The sequence below is a fragment of the Schistocerca serialis genome, chromosome 5 (assembly GCF_023864345.2).
Source record: "Schistocerca serialis cubense isolate TAMUIC-IGC-003099 chromosome 5, iqSchSeri2.2, whole genome shotgun sequence".
Classification (NCBI taxonomy): Eukaryota; Metazoa; Arthropoda; class Insecta; order Orthoptera; family Acrididae; genus Schistocerca; species Schistocerca serialis.
In genome coordinates, this window is record NC_064642.1 from 52,957,567 (window position 1) to 52,975,732 (window position 18,166).

The following is an 18,166-nucleotide window of genomic DNA, read 5'->3' on the forward strand; positions in this document are numbered from 1 at the left end:
ATACATGGCAGCAGAAAATACATTCACTGTCAGTGAGAACAATTTAAGTAGTGTTCCGGAAATCGATTATAAAGTGGCAGCTGTAATACCCACAGCGGAACTGGAGATTGAGTTTAAGAATGATTCGCAATTGTTGAGAGAAGATCAGATGTCGGATAAAACGTCCGTCATCGAGCGAGGGGATGCAGAGAGGGATGAGGTCTGGTTAAGGCAGTTCGGTCGCTTATACGACGAACTAAGAGATTATAGGGGCCTGTACGGGAGGAGTGTTTATAGGGAGCGCGGGCAGGATTTGCCGCGTCTCGTCCCACAGGAAGATAGTATTAGTGAAGTGATGGAAAGTTCTGGCCCTAACCGGCAGACTTTACCAGAAATAGTTGATGTTAATGGGGAGCACGAGCAAGATTCGTCGTGTTTCGTCTCGCAGGAGTTAGATGTTGAAGTAGTAACGGAAAGTTCTGGCCCTAACCGGCAGACTTTACCGAAAGTTATAGTGGTAGAAGTAGCCGACCCATCCGACGCAAACCTCCAGTTTAAACATTGCGAGAGTATTAAGGGGAAAGATTACGAAAATTTTAGTGATAGCCGGACACAATTGGTAGAAAAGCACATAGATTTCAGCGTGTATGAGGTTAGAGCTGACGTTATGCGGTCAGACGGTAGCAGTGTGGGTTGCGCAAATCCAGAGGAAGTAATTTCAGATGCGACTGGGCACATTCCTCCAGGTAGATTGGCAGATGAGATCAATCTGACCAAAGAGGAATCAACGAAGGTGACAATTAGTGAATCGATAGCAAAGCAACACTCACTAGTTGACGAGTTACAGGAAAAGGTTTCGGTATTGGAGGCGAAGCTACAGACTAAGCCTCAGGACAGACGTGTTGAAATTAAAACTGTATGTGAACAGAGGCTGAAAAAGCCGCCAGATAAATCGGATTTAGGATCAAAGCCGGATGTTTTTTTCTGGAATGACCTGGATATAGACGAGGATTTACTGTGGGAAAATAAAGAAACAGTCGAGGACAAGTGTAGACAGATAGTAGTGTCTGTTAATATGCACGACCTACAACTAAACGTGTTGATTGACACCGGTGCAGAATTGAGTGCTGTATCTGGGAAAATATTTGAGTTACTGAAAGACAGACCTGGCATCGTAGTTATGCCAGTAACAGGAGTGAAAATTATCGGTGCTACTGGGAAGGCCAGTAAACCGGTCACAAAACAGATTTTTGTCAACTTCGAGATATGTGGGGCACGATTTGAACAAGAGTTTGTAGTCGTGCCAGACTTAACTACGGAAGTAATTATCGGGTTAGATTGGCTATTAAAGTACCGTGCAGTGATTAACTGCGAAAGCAAAACTTTGACATGTATGTCACTAGATAAAACGATAGTAGTTAGCTTTGACGAGGCAGGAGACGGTGTGCATAGGCAATACCAGCCTATACACATTGTTAACTGGCCGAATGGTATTGATGTAGGTATGAATTTGAACTACTGTAATGTGAGGAATCTCGGCATTGACAATAGTGTAGAAACTGAATTGGAAAGTATTGTAGACGGTATGTCAAACGTAACACACGAACAAAGACGAGGCCTGTATGAAGTGATGATGAGGAATAAGAGTGTGTTTTCAGACAAACCGGGTCTTGTGGAAGGATATAAATGCAAGTTGCATGTAATTCCACACGAACCATTCTTCGTGAGACCGTATGCTATACCGCTGTCCAAAAAGGAAGCAGTGCAACGGGAGATAGATAAGATGATCGAATGGGGAGTGATTGAAAGAAGTACAAGTCCATACAATAACGGTTTGGTCATTGTAGCAAAACGGGATGGTAGTGTGCGTATCGTGATTGACGCACGCACGTTGAATAGGGTCGTTCAACGTGAAACAGACAGACCAGAGAGTATGGAGGAGATTTTGCAACGTTTTCATGACGTTAAGTTCATGACTAGCCTCGATCTGACAGCTAGTTACTGGCAAATAGAACTCGAAGAAGAATCTAGGCCATACACCGCCTTCTTGTTTGCGGGCAGGTGTTATCAGTATAGAGTACTGCCGTTTGGACTTAATATATCTGTGTCCGTATTCATCAGGGCCCTAGATAAAGTGCTAGGACCGGCTTTGAGTTCAAGATTAACTGTATATGTTGACGACCTATTGTTGGCCAATGCCACTTGGCATGACCATTGTGACCTGTTAGATGAAGTTTTTAGAGCATTGCGCCGTGGCGGAATGACTCTAAAGCTAAAGAAATGCGAATTTGTGAAGCAGGAACTGAAATTTTTAGGGCATGTAATTACCACTGCTGGTATTACGAAAGACCCAGAGAAACTAGAGGCAATAAGGAATTGTCCTCCACCCAAGTCTAGGAAACAGTTAAAAAGTTTTCTAGGGCTCACAGGATTTTACCGTAAATTTGTAAAAGGACAAGTGTTTAATGATGAAAATTTGAATAACCTCTTACGCAAAAATGTTCCGTTTGTGTGGACTGACGGGTGTCAGACCGCTTTCGAGAGATTAAAAGACGAGTTGTTAAGATCTAACATACTATTTCATCCTGATTTATCGCTACCCTTCCATCTGGGAACGGATTCGTCGAATTACGGGGTGGGGGTAGAACTGTTCCAAGAAGTTGGTAAAGGGGAGGATAAGGAACACCGGACGATAGCGTTCGCGAGTCGAACTTTATCAAAAAGTGAGCGAAACTACACGATTTCTGAGAAAGAGTGTCTCGCTATCGTGTGGGGATTCAAGAAGTTCAAGGGTTACCTATGGGACCGTAAGGTGATTATTCATACGGACCATAAGGCGCTCACTTATCTGAAGGATTGTAAACTACTTCACGAAAGACTGACTAGGTGGTCGCTGTATTTACAGCAATTTAACTATGACATCTGTTACGTAAAAGGGACCGACAATTGCGTAGCGGATGCGCTGTCGCGGTTGCCCGAGTCTAATCAAGGTCTATTGAAAGATGAGGCAGATGGAGTGGTCAAATTGTACTATTTTAAAGAAGTTGAGGGACGTAAATTAATAATGAACATTTGTAAGAATCTACGTCGTCATCAGAACGAGGATGGTTGTTTAAATATGGTGAAAACCCGATATGATGAAAAGAGTCCAGAAGGAGAGAAATTAAGGAAGTATTACAAGATATACGATCATATCTTGTACATACGTAAGGGTGAAGATAGTAATATTTGGCGGGTATGCTGGCCCAGCAAATACGTCACGGAAATAATAGACTACTACCATTTGGCGTATGGTCACTGTGGACCAAAGAAATGTACGGAAAAGCTGAGTGAAGTAGTGCATTTCAACAACATGTTAAAACGAGTTACTGACAGAGTGAAAACTTGCGATTTATGTCAGAAGGTGAAGGTTACCAACTGTACGAGTCGTGGTCCTATGCAAAGTATAAGGCCTAACGACACCTTTGAGTTACTGTGCGTGGACTTGTACGGACCTTTGCCCAAGTCATCAGGAAACTTTGCCTACATTTTAGTAGTGCTAGAAGCTTTTTCCAAGTTCATCAAACTATACCCGATTAGGAAAGCTACAGCCAAAGCGGTCTATAGCAAGCTGGTGAACGATTATTTTGTTCATATTGGTAAGCCCAAGGCGATTCTATCAGACAATGGGGCACAATTTACTTCTAAGTTGTGGAATGAAGGCATGGAAAGTAATGGGGTCGATGTGATCCATATTTCAGCTTATTGTCCGGCTGGGAATCCCGCTGAGAGGTATATGCGCGAGCTAGGCCGACTGTGCCGTACCTATTGCCATCACAACCATAGGGCATGGGGCAAATATGTAGCAGTATTTGAGAGAATTATGAACACCTTGAGACATGAATCGACGGGATTTTCTCCAGAGGAAATCCTGCTGGATGACAGAAGTAAAAGTTTAGTGGAAGAGATAATCAAATTCCCTCCACGGATTGACATTAGTATTGGTGTGAAAAAAGATCGTTTGCGAGAAGTAATGAAGCTAAAAGCCGATGCTCGCATACGTCGTCATGACGCTAAAGCGCGTTTTGCTAAGTTTGCGATCGGAGACTTAGTACTTGTAAAAGCTCATGAGAAATCGAGCGAGATAGACAATGAAATCTCTAAATTTAAGTTTGTTTATAATGGACCATATAAAGTCATTGGTATACCTCACACAAATGCTTATTGCTTAGAGTATCCAAGCTCTGGAAAGCTGTTAGGTATTCGAAATATAGTAGATTTGAAATTGTACCAACCTAGGATCGATTAATACCACACAATGGGTAATTTGTACAATATGTAAATATAGAGTGTAAGATTTAAGGTTTGCTAGATTGCCATGCTTTTGACTGACCAAGGTCATTAAAGAAGTAGTAATTAATAAGTAATTAATTTTGACTAAATGATTTAAGAGAAAGTGATTATTTATCAATTGAAAAATCCAAGCTGCTAGTTTAAGTTTTCAGCTGAGTCACAGTAGATTAAGGAATGTAAATATGATTTTGTAAATAGCTGTAAGATTCCATAAATATGTGATTTACTAGTCATTGCCGATGTACTTAGACGCTGTTTTAAGTTTCAGGCTAGTACATGCGTGTGATGATGGACAGTGTTGAGTTATCCACTGTGATAGTGTTTATGGACTCCTTGAGATTACTCGGGAGTGAGTTTTTCCGAAAGAATTCAGTGGAACGGACGTTCTGGAAACGCCGTCACAAGGGCGAGTGAGATCAAGCGTGCCGCACACGCGGGCGCAACAATACTGGCGAGGCGAGCCGCTGTCGGCTCTTGTGCCGCTGTTGGCTCTTGGGCCGCTGTCGGCATTCTTTGTACTTGCGAGTACGGAAGGCGGAATTGTTTTTCTTCCTGGACAGCTGAAAGAATTCTGCTGTCAATATTTATGTTTTTTCGATCTGATGTGTGTTATTTTCTTGTTTAGCGTTTAATGGACTCCCATGACGAGAATATTAATTATGAAAGGGTTATGTAAAAATGTGTATTCTATGTAATTAATTATTAGTTTGCGTATTTTGATCTACCTGTTTTTATGACCATGTACTCTGATTAATTTTGTAAATAGTATTCCATTTCTTGATACTGTTGGGAATTTTGACAATTTTAGAATAGCTAAACCATTTTCTATGTTTTCTATGAATTTTAATATGTTGTCAACCTGTTTTATTTTGTGCAAGATGACAGAGTGGAATAAGATTAGGAGTGTCTCCACTCAATTATTATGGTCTAAAAAATTGATTTATGGTTAATTAGACGAATGCTAAATTTTGTTGATGTTTTGAGCATATGCATTTCCGCTGTTTCTTTTTTGGGACATTTTCTAAGTCTGTTTACGTTACACGAACATCCTCAGACAATGTGGGGCACGTGTAACGCCGGAAATGCATATCCTCCTATTTCCATCTATTGTACTATTATCTTTTTTCCTTGTTTTGTTACCTCAAGATATGACATTTCTGTCTCTTTATATATTGTAATTGTTTTACTGTTTGTATATATATATTTATGCACTTATGTCGATGTATAATTGGTTTGTTGTGTAAAGAGTATTTGTATTTTTACGCTGGGTCTTGCCTAGGGAAAACTGCTATCGAACGATTACATCGATGGGTCGTGTGAAGAATCAAAGTGTGTAGGATCTTTGGTAGTGTTAACTCTGCCGCGTGGAGCGCGGGCAGAGCAGAGAGAGTCAGAGTCTGGCGGGAGTAGCGAGTGGAGCAGGTGGTGTGACGCTCCCGCGAGTTGCCGCGCTTTCGGGGTTTGGCAGCATGTAATTGCGCTCGACTCGCGATGATAGTTTCTGACATGGTGTCGCGGACGGGAAGCATTGGCTGGCGCACATCAAGAGCCCGTTTCGCCTGGTGACCGTGTCGAGAAGAAGGCGCGCCAACATCCAGCTTCTGCAACAGCGACGGCCGACAATGAGTGACTGTCGCCACCTCCTCGATCGACGGCTTCAAACCTTCAATCAACCAACAAGGAAGACTAAAAGCACGTAAAGTTTCAGAACTGTATGGCAGACCTCAGCTTTTCAAATTGTTCCATTTGCCTCGCAAAATTACAGCAACTTAGCATGAACCTTTGTTGCTCATTGTCCCAATTGCATTACCAAGCAAGGTTCCTTCCTTTTCCGGAATGAACCCGAGTATCGTTGAAATTCAGACGCCAGCATTAAAGTAACATCATTTCACTGCTTTAATCTCAAAGGTATTCATAGCTGGCTTCAATATTCAGATTACACAAGCACAAATTAAGAGTGCGAGTTTTGTTATCGTATTTTAGCTTACCTGTGACTGCAGCTCAGCTTGGTACGTACTAAATTTTACTATTGTTAATTGTTCAGAATCGTTTAATTCAAGTTCAAAGTTAAATCACTTCTTTCTAAATTGCGTAGATTCAAGTAGCTTTAGAAATGATTGTTGAGGTAGTCCAAGACTAACTGTATTTCGATGTGCTTCAGAAAGAAAGCTCACTATTAACTTCAGTCACTAAATTTACTTTCGATTTTCCGGTTTCATTAATTCTTTTGCTAAATTAAGTGTAGCGAAATTTATTACTTCTGACAAACTTTCAGTTTTCACACTACACGTGTCAACCTTCAGTTGCCATGCTTCTAGTGTTAATTATATGTGTAATAACCTTTCTTTTTCAGTTACTATAGTAATTGTCCTTAGGATTGGCGACCGTGATTTCCCCCAAATCTCAAATACCTAATTACCGCTAGTTAATTGTTAACGTAACGGCTGCACATTTACCTTCTTTATTAACTTTACCCCTTTTCAAAATTAATTTCCACCAGTTTCATTAGCACATTTCCTTTCATTTAGATGTAACCCTTTCCTCCCTCTTTACCGACAGGTTAACTTCGGTGACGATTGCTTTTCCAAAACTCCCATTAGGTACACGCGGTTTCATTTTTCACTGTCATTAAGGTCGATAAGTGAGGGGGAGGTTACAGGTTCCTAGCTCTTCAAATCAAGGAAACCACTCATGTTCCGTCAGCTCCCTAACAGGAGGTACTATTCTGAGTCTTTACTGCCACAGTACAACACACACCATCCATCTTTAAGACTTAATTACATAATTTCTAAGCACTGTGGATTTCCTGACTCTGCCCTTGCTGCCCGCATCTCGTGGTCGTGCGGTAGCGTTCTCGCTTCCCACGCCCGGGTTCTCGGGTTCGATTCCCTGCGGGGTCAAGGATTTTCTCTGCCTCGTGATGACTGGGTGTTGTGTGATGTTCTTAGGTTAGTTAGGTTTAAGTAGTTCTAAGTTCTAGGGGACTGATGACCATAGATGTTAAGTCCCATAGTGCTCAGAGCCATTTGAACCTTCTGCCCTTGCTACGTTTAATTCTCAGAGCCACAGTTTCATCAATGACTGACGCTCTTGTAGCCGACAGTCACAAGTGGTTTTAATTCTGTCTCAGACAAACATGGAAGATGGATGTGCGGCTGTCAGCCGAAATATCGGAAGAAGAAAGACCTTCATTCCGGATGCACACCCTCAAGCTGAGGTAATATTTAACATCGGACTTTATAATTGGCTATAGCTGTTGTCATTTATGATTCCGTGGCCTTCAGAAAAACAGTTCGGGAATTAAATACTCGTTTACGTTCATAAATATTTTATAGAGGCCTTCGAAGGCACCTGACGCCGCGCTGTCGCTCCATATTCAACTATAAACTGGTCAGTCTCCCAGCCAGATATCAGTTTCAGCTGTATACTGTAATGTATATGCATGCACTATGTGTGTACCTACAACAAATATGCCTATGTTCGTCAGTGAAAATGGACTCGATAAGCAACCTGAGCCATCAGTAAACGAATCTAACCTGCATAACACTGTGTGCGTATTATATGAGTGTCAGTTTGACAGTCTTTTAATGCCTCAACAGATCCTTACATGAAGAACTTAGAACTAACATTTGGATAAGCTATCTGGCTGCGTATTTGAACATGAAAAACTACAGGAACAAATGAACCTGTAACAATGAATATTTAAGCTATCTGACTGCGTTTTTGTATAAGAATTTACAAGTGATACAGAATCTAGTTTGTGCAACGGAATTTGCAGGATTAGAGTACATGACATGTTGTGGCGTGTCAGTGTCACCGTTTCGGCCCTAAGTTAATTGTCTCACCTCTTTAGATAACTGCCGTTTTCCATGTGGTTTACAGCAATTCGCAGCAGCATAAGTTTATTGTTACTGAGAATGAAATTAATAAAAAGGAGTTTACTTGGGTCCTGTTAACTACTAAATAACTTGTGAGAAAGGATTTAATTAATTAAGTCTATGTAAAACTTTAGAATCATTATGACAATGACATAGGTGTCAATAATGGCTGTCAGATGAACATGTTATTTCAGTTCCAAAGTTACATTAACATCTAATAACTGCAGCACTTAACGTGGAGAATAATTATTATTTATTTATTTATTTATGCATTTAGTTTACCTGGCAAGATTAGGGCCTTCAGGCCCTCTCTTACACCTAACCAGGCATACTCAGATTGAACGAATTTCAGTTTGTACAGAACATTAAGGACATATAACGTGTTATACAGTATTCATGTTAAAGAAAAAAATAGAGATTATAACAGTAGTACAATGATAATTATAACAATCAAAAAATAATTATAACAATCAAAAATAATAATAATAATAATAACAGTAATGACTATGTATATGAAAGTAAACATATTTTTCTTGTATGAAAGTCAGTCCTATTGCTTGTTGGGAATTTTCTCGTTATGTTCTTGCAGCTTGTGAGTTATTCTCATCGAGCAGAGACATAAGACGATAGAATGGGGCGAAAGAGATATAGAAGAGGTAGACAGGTTAGAGGAAGAGGAATAGAATGGTAAAATTTGAAGCTATGATGGAGAGGAGAAAGAAAGAGATGAGAGGGGCACAACAATGGTGGCTATACCGTCCCTAATACGTAAGTTCTGAGTTCCCTCTTGAATGTTGAGTGGTTCTGGATAAGACGCAGATCACAGGGGAACGCATTCCATAGTCGTATCGCTGAGATGGAGAGCGACACGGAGAAAGATTTTGTGTTATGTAAAGGTACAGCCAAGATGCTAGACGTATCCGATCTGGTATTACGGTTGTGGAATGATGATAGGTGTTTAATGTGAGAAGATAAGTATTGGGGGCACCAGTAGCTTGGAAGATAAGGAGGCTTCTTTAACTGACGAGCAAAACATGGGAATGTTGCAAACTCGGACTAACAATCACGAGCCTAACCTTGCAATTGCTTTTGCGTTATGCTTGCGAATTTTACCTTGAATTCCATCTTCATGAGTAGTTAAGCCATCTAGAATTCTCCTGGCTATACAGGGTGTTACAAAAAGGTACGACCAAACTTTCAGGAAACATTCCTCACACACAAATAAAGAAAGGATGTTACGTGGACATGTGTCCGGAAACGCTTAATTTACGTGTTAGAGCTCATTTTAGTTCTTCCTCCTACGCTCAATGGAGCACGTTATCATGATTTCATACGGGATACTCTACCTGTGCTGCTAGAACATGTGCCTTTACAAGAACGACACAACATGTGGTTCATGCACGATGGAGCTCCTGCACATTTTAGTCGAAGTGTTCGTACGCTTCTCAACAACATATTCGACGACCGATGGATTGGTAGAGGCGGACCAATTCCGTGGCCTCCACGCTCTCCTGACCTCAACCCTCTTGACTTTCATTTATGGGGGCATTTGAAAGCTCTTGTCTACGCAATCCCGGTACCAAATGTAGAGACTCTTCGTGCTCGTGTTGTGGACGGCTGTGATACAATACGCCATTCTCCAGGGCTGCATCAGCGCATCAGGGATTCCATGCGACGGAGGGTGGATGCATGTATCCTCGCTAACGGAGGACATTTTGAACATTTCCTGTAACAAAGTGTTTGAAGTCACGCTGGTACGTTCTGTTGCAGTGTATTTTCATTCCATGATTTGTGTGATTTGAAGAGAAGTAATAAAATGAGCTCTAACATGGAGAGTAAGCGTTTCCGGACACATGTCAACAAACATATTTTCTTTCTTTGTGTGTGAGGAATGTTTCCTGAAAGTTTGGCCGTACCTTTTTGTAACACCCTGCATAAATGAAATCAGGCCTCGAGTGCGGTGAGATCTGTCATCACCGACGTGAGGGCAGCGTGCACGTCTTCTGTCTCCGAGCTCTCGACCGACACTACTCCTTCCACTCTAGCAGACAGACCCATGTTTCGCCCCCATATTGTTACTTTCGAGATCTGTGTGCTTACACAGTGCAAAGAATAGCGTTAAGTTGGCTATATTGTATTCACTGTAATGGAGAGTTCTGACACCCTCCGTACAATACATTGAGAACTCACACACTTTAGCATACTCGAACAGATGCGAGGATCATGACAGGATCGTATCGTCCCTTCACTCTTTCGTATGTGAGCAAGTTTTTCCCGTGCACTTAAGCCCGTTTGTTACACGGCAGTGCAGGCTTTCTTTAAGGCCACTAATAATTATATCAGGGAATAATCTGCAATAGTCAACACATATGGCTGATGGGGCTGTATCAGACAGTTCTTTTTTTTCAGATTTATTTTTTTCCTGATTTCCATAAACCGTTCCAGGCAAATACAGGGATGGTTCCCCAGAAAGGGGACGACCGATTTCCTTCCCCATCCTTGTCACAATCCGAGCTTGTGCTCCGCCTTTAGTGACCTCGACGGGACGTTAAACCCAATCTTCCTTGCTTTCGACGGTTTTTCAAACTGAGATTGTCCAATGATAACTGGCACCCTAATCATCCCACCTGTAATGTGGACTCATAAATAAAATGAAAATTTCCACTTTAACAAAACTACGCTGGCCCATACGGAATTAAATTCCATTATATCCCCTGCAGCAGGTTTTTCGTACGACGAGCTTCGTCTTATGTTTAAATTCTAAAATAGTAATTACACAGTCAGCAAGACTATTGACAGAAGTGTCGTTAAAGCTAATAGCAGAATTTCCGTTTCCAATTCCAAGACATGATCAAAATGGGTAGTATATGTAACTGATTCCTGCCATAATAGTTTCACCGTAGTGTTTTCGTTGATATCCATTTGAGTACAACGACAGCAATGATTCACTCTGATATTATTCTCGGCGTTGTTGGTAAACGTCGAAATAAAATTGTCAGTATGATGCTACTGTGCGAAGGTAAATAATGCTCTTGTCCAGTGCCATTATTTTGGCACCAGCTAATGTCATAAAATGATTATCTTGCGTTTAGTAATTCTGTAGGATACGCCTGTGAAACCGCTTCTTTTGTGTCCGTCAAATATGTATTAACTGACGAAGGACAAAGTCTACTTGTCTTATACTAGATTTAACCCATAAGACACCTGACGTTTTGTGTGTGTGGGTGTTCCTGGCATATCAGTCTGCGTATTCCACGACGCTCCTAAGGTAACAGACTTTCTAATATCGTAGGCTACCGTATCCATATATTTTTACATGAGCTTTTTATATTTTTCTGTTGGGACTCCAATGTTCACATCTTTCTGACTTCTGTATTGTGAAAACAAAAGAGGGTGGAAAGTTGTTGTTGTTGTTGTTGTGGTCTTCAGTCCAGAGACTGGTTTGATGTGCAGCTCTCCATGCTACTCTATCCTGTGCAAGCTTTTTCATCTCCCAGTACCTACTGCAACCTACATCCTTCTGAATCTGCTTAGTGTATTCATCTCTTGGTCTCCCTCTACGATTTTTACCCTCCACGCTGCCCTCCAATACTAAATTGGTGATCCCTTGATGCCTCAGAACATCTCCTACCAACCGATCCCTTCTTCTAGTCAAGTTGTGCCACAAGCTCCTCTTCTCCCCAATTCTATTCAATACCTCCTCATTAGTTACGTGATCTACGCATCTGATCTACAGCATTCTTCTGTAGCACCACATTTCGAAAGCTTCTTTTCTCTTCTTGTCCAAACTATTTATCGTCCGTGTGTTTCACTTCCATACATGTTTACGCTCCATACAAATACTTTCAGAAACGACTTCCTGACACTTAAATCTAAACTCGATGTTAACAAATTTCTCTTCTTTAGAAACGGTCTCCTTGCGATTGTCAGCCTACATTTTACATCCTCTCTACTTCGCCCATCATCAGTTATTTTGCTCCCCAAATAACAAAACTCGTCTACTACTTTAAATGTCTCTTGCCGTTGGTGGGGCGGCTTGCGTGCCTCAGCGATACAGATAGCCGTACTGTAGGTGCAACCACAACGGAGGGGTATCTGTTAAGAGATCGGACAAACGCGTGATTACTGAAGAGAGTCAGCAGCCTTTTCAGTAGTTGCAGGCTCAACTGTCGGAATGATTGACTGATCTGGCCTTGTAACGCTAACCAAACCGGCCTTGCTGTGCTGGTACTGCGAATCGCTGAAAACAAGGGAAACTACAGCCGTAATTTTTCCCGAGGGCATGCAACTTTACTGTATGGTTTAAATGATGATGGCGTCCTCTTCGGTAAGAAATTTCGGAGGTTAAATAGTCCCCCATTCGCATCTCCGGGTGGGGAGTACCCAGGAGGGCGTCGTTATCAAGAGAAAGAAAACGCGTTAAGTGTGTAAAAAGAAATGAGTTGGTAAAGAAACATACGTAAGATTCTATAGCTGTTGAATCCTGCCCAGTCGTCGAATATGGGGTGTCTAGAAAACGTGCTTTCTCGAATATCTGGACAACAATTCAAGCAAATCGTATTAATGAGTTTTATTACGAAATGAACAGTGACAATATTTTGACAATAACACAGAAGTGTCGCAAGCAAAGAGCGACATGCAAATAATAAATCCCTTCAGTACATACAGTTCCTAAGCCGCTGTTCTTGAAGTGCCTAATCTTGATGCTTCTGCAGAACTTGTCGTGACCACGCGGGAGCGGCGCTTATGTCCTCTTCACATAGAGGCCGCTGCTGTCTCGGTGTCGTCCTAGAGAGGGGTCGGTGAGCGTACTATTGGCTGACGTTTTCTCCACAGCCTTCTCTGCTCTAACGTTTCCGACTGGCGTTCCGGCGCTTGACTTTATGCCACAACAATAACAATGGCTCATCAAGAACAAGGAATACCAGGTCCCGACCCGGAAGCTGTACCAAGAAGGCACCATACAGCAAGAGCGAAAAATCCCTTTTCTAACTTAAGGATAAAATTGAAGTGAATTACTTTCGAAACACTAAGCCACGGAGAGAAGTGACTGAAGAAACATACGTAGAATTCTTACCCGCTTGAAGGAACCACATAGAAGCTGGGAACTAAGGAAACGAGACTCTACTTTCACAGACTACCTCCTTAAAAAAGTTCAGAGTTACAAAGTCTCATAAAGGGAGGAAGATCAACTACCCTGAAATAGTGTCTGTTTCCCTAAGCTTAATACTAAATGATCAGGCACAGTTTCCTTACTGACCACTTCTAACTGCAGATACTACTAATTATCCTGCCCAGACTATGTTCTAAATTACCCCTCCTCCCCATACGCTCACTTTTCTTCCATTACACTATTTACTTTAGTTTCACAATCACAACTGCTTCACTTACCTGCTTAATCTCACTTGCATTTCTTACCAGTTTGTTGTGTTGGATCGGTTTGAATTTTATTTTGTTCAGCCGCTCGTTTTGAAAATATCACCAAAATATATTGTTCAGTTTCTTTTCTTCTCGGGACTGTTATTGCAATTTGTTACGTAATTCAATACCTAAAGTGTCGAACATTTTTTTTCCAAGTAATTTTACATACTGTTACTGAAGTATTTCTTTTTAATCCTAAACGAAACATAAACAACTGTCATCTTTGGAAACCAAATGACATGCCGTGTAATGCACTCGCTTGAAATCTTTGATCCTACAAAATCTCGCAGCCACACATATTTGATGATGGCGTAACAGTTGACAATCGGTTCGTAAAATAATAAATATTGTAGAACATTACACCGGTGTCGTGTGTGTTTTCATTTACGATGTATAAAATATTGTACCAAGAACCGACGGAACAGTTAATGCAATAGTTGCTCTGCTGAAGTTTAATCACGACTGTTTCGGAAAACTCAAGAATATAATCTATAGAACAGATACGCCCAATATTGTGAGTGCAGAGACCTGGAGGACATTAATCTCGATTTTTGTTAAGTGCTCAGTGTAGAAAACAGAGACAGACAACCTACCGCAGCAGCAATACAGTATGTAAGTCAAGCACCACTTAAATGATCAGCACCTCTTTGGCAACAGAAGATACAAAAACCTTCAAATTAATAACGCAAATTATCAACGTTATCGATGTCTCAAAATAACGCCAAACGGTCCAATTTCATGAGGGGCTATTTGTGGTGTGCATTTTTACAGAACAGCCAAACAGCTACCCGTATTAGCAAGGGTGTGTATAAGGATGTCATTGAAACAGCAATGACTTCCGTAGATGATAATCGAAGACTCTCGAATACAGACTGCGTAAAACAGGACTACTTTTACGGAATTGACGATAGTCTTGGGTTTTGTCTGAACAGATAGATATACTGACGAAAACAGAAACTGTTGTGCCGTGAGCACCTTGCACAAACTCTACGAAAGTGATACTCCGGTATTTACGTGCCCGTAGGATATACTGATAAAAATTTCAACTTCAGCGAGCTTTTTTTCAGTACAATCAGTACAGAAAGAAGGATACTGCCACTGATGAAGAAATGTGTAAATACACGATGCCGTATTGAGTGTGTGTAACTTTGCTGTAACTTTTCAGGTCGCGTTCCCAAAACAGTATGCCCAGAGAACGTGCATTTGCGTTGTAGGGCCATCTTTCAGACTGTGACAACGGTTGCATAATTGGCTTCATAATTACCGGCAGATCGCACTGGCAACGGGGTATGGGGAAGTGACTGCAGAACGAGGGGTTACAAGGCAGACTCGGAACAGCAGTATAACAATAAGAGTACGCACTAGCCCTTCCCGAAAGACTAAACTTTGAGAAGATCACAAGACTGTTCGACTGGCTGTGACGAATAGACAGATGAAAACAGTGGAAATTCGGGTAGAGGTTCCAGGCAGAGTGCTACCACGAGCCGTCCTGAACAGGTTACTGGAAACTGAGTTGAAATCTCGAGTTGGCATGCGTCATTTATAGCTGACACAACAGCGAACAGACACTTGCACGCTGTAGAGACAGAGTCAGCAGGGAGACTGAGGGCGTTCTTTGGTGTTCATAGGTTGTCTCGCTTCTGTCTGTGGCTATTGGATCGACGCTAGCGTATGCGTAAACGTCATGGTGCGAGGTTAGGGGAATCAGCGATTCTCGGCAAGTGAAGAATTGGGCGGGGATTTATTGCGTACAACAACGTAATCGATTTGATAGTGGTTGAAGAGACACTGAATATTCGCCAGCATGTAGCAAGAAAGCTAATCTTTACTATCATATCCATCACGAATAGGTTACAAAATGACTTATTCCGTAAGTGTAATGTAAGTCCCCACACTGCGGTTCACAACAGAATCGTCTTGAGGAACGCACAGATCCTTGACTGGATTGCCCGGTCTCTTGAACACGTGTGGGGCGCTATGGGAAGACGTACAGTATACCTCAATACCAACTGCCAGCGATCAGTTCTCATGTACTGACGCAGCATGTGTTTCCGGCATGGAAAAAAATTTTCTCAAGTGGACTTGCATGCTACAATGAAGCAACGAATCCAGAAGTGCTTTCCCGTGGGTGTACCTCAAAGTCTGCAAACAGTGGACTGGCGCTTTCTTTAGTTAGTGAGTTATTTATTTAGACGCTTCATAGATTATCTGAAAGATTCTTTTATCAAAATGATTTGGAACAGATCTGTAGTTAACGTAAATGAACAAATTTTTTAGTCATATACATGCAACTGCACTGAAAAATTACTATTTTTATTTATTAATATTTTACATGCTTCCATGAAATAGGATTTTTCCAGGAGAAACTATTTTAGATCAGATTTAAAACTTGTTTTGCTACTTGACAGACATTTTATGTTACTGGGCAAATGCTCAAAAAGTTTTGGTGCTCTATATTGACCTCTATTCTGAGTCATTGACAGCTTTGATAACGTGCAATGAAGCTCAGTTTTTTCTCTTGTGATGTACATATGGACATCACCATTCTTCTGCAATTCTGATGGATTATTTACGACGAATTTCTCTGGCGACTATATGTATTACAGTGGTGCAGTTAAAATGCCTAACTCCCTGAAGAGATACCACCGCCAGCCCATATTCCTACTGCTCGCCTTTATGCAGTCAATACTTTCCTTCCAAGTGGTTAGTTGTCCCAGGAAACATTTCTTAAGACATGGAAACATGCAAAATATGACAGGAGATTAATTCGTTTCCAAGGCTAGCAGTTATACGAATAACAAAAGTTGCCGATTTAATATAATCCATTATGGAGTCGAGGTAGCAGTTGTCGTTATACTGGTTATCACTGTTAGCATTCAACCGAGATTCATATACATATATTTTAACAACGCGTTTCAAGAGACAATGCTCTCTTCATTAGGTTGTAAAGTCTGTGTCATGAAATTAAACGAACTAAAAAGACAAAATACCATCACAAATAGCTGGGAAGTCCATAGAGTAAAACAGAATTAAAAGTATATTGGACTGTGGATCTTCGTCTTACATTGAAGTTGTTGACACAAGTCGGTGGCCGTCCCATAGCTACCAAGTATGCTGTCGCACTGTGCCGGCTCGGGAGCTGTTGTGGACTGACGTGCCTCGGTGTTGTGGCGTCGTTACAGCCGTGTGCTTCACGGTAACGCTATGCTATTGGTCGCCTTATTTCCTTATTGCATTGGTCTGCCATCGTTACCCTCTCGCAACTCCGTCAGTGACATGCTACAAGTTTAAAGTCGCATACCTACCCTAAAATAATTCTAAAAACCCACTAAAAAATCTCATTTCTTTAAAATTATCTTGTGCATTTAGAATATTGCTTTGTTTCTTTTCATGGATAGCTATCTCGAATTCCTCTAGTAAATCAAGTTTCCTCCCTTTCTTTTCTACATGAAATATTTCTACGTTATCTTCTATGCTATTAAGGGGATGGCCTGTTTCATATATATGGTTCGGAACAGCTGATTTGTCATAATTTCCTAACCTGAACGCATCTTTATGTTCTTTGTAGCGGATCGCGAATGATCATCCTGTCTGCCCTATATATTTTGCATCACAAGTTCTGCACTGAATCTTATAAACTCCCGATCTTTCAAACTTATTTCTCTCCTCGCCAACATCGTGCTTAAGGCTATACCTCACTAGGTTATTAGTCTGAAAAGCTATTTTGACATCGTATGGCTTAAAAATATTTGCTATCTTTTGTGAGACTGTTCCGTAGTATGGCATCGTGATAATTTTCACTTTCTCTCCATCAGGTTGTTTTTTTTTTGTTTTTTTTTTGAAGCACCATCGGTCTGACATTTTTTGAACTTCTGTATTTTTTTAGTTCTAATAAAACCCCATGTAATTCCAAGCACGTGTTTCAATTTGTACCTCTCTATCTACGTTGACTTCTTCAGTTTTCAAATTTATGCTGACTTTTTGATCACCCGATGTTTTATTGCCTCTTCAAGTGAGTCACTAAATCTGCTAAAATTCAAAAAGCTGTTGTTAAAAGGACTGCCAGCTTGCGAATTATCAGCCACCACATTGTCATTTAGTTGAACTGTTAGGGTATCTTGTGCACTGATTGGCTGTCCAGTACCGCGTTTGACAATTCCCCGTACAGTTTTAATCTTAGTATTTGCATTACGGTGTAATATTTTCCGTTCGATTATTATATATTTAGAAAAATTAAGTTCCATAAAATATCGTTATTAATTTTGAGTATAAACCTAAGAAAAGGACTTTGTAAATGTCGATGACTGTGAGTTTGATAAACCACAGGACAAATAAATAAATAATATTCGTCAATTACTGCCACTAACATTACGATGTCTTCCGTCATGCATCACTGTATCAGACAGCAGAGGGCAGTCGGATGTTGGTGGTCCAGCGAACCGTCTGTGTCGCTTGCCAGTTAGCCGCGGAGTTGTCGCTTGGGCCACCAGCGACAGGGGCGGTAATTGAGAGGGCTTTACTGGCACCGCTGGCGGCTCCCTCGTGCAGCCCGTGTC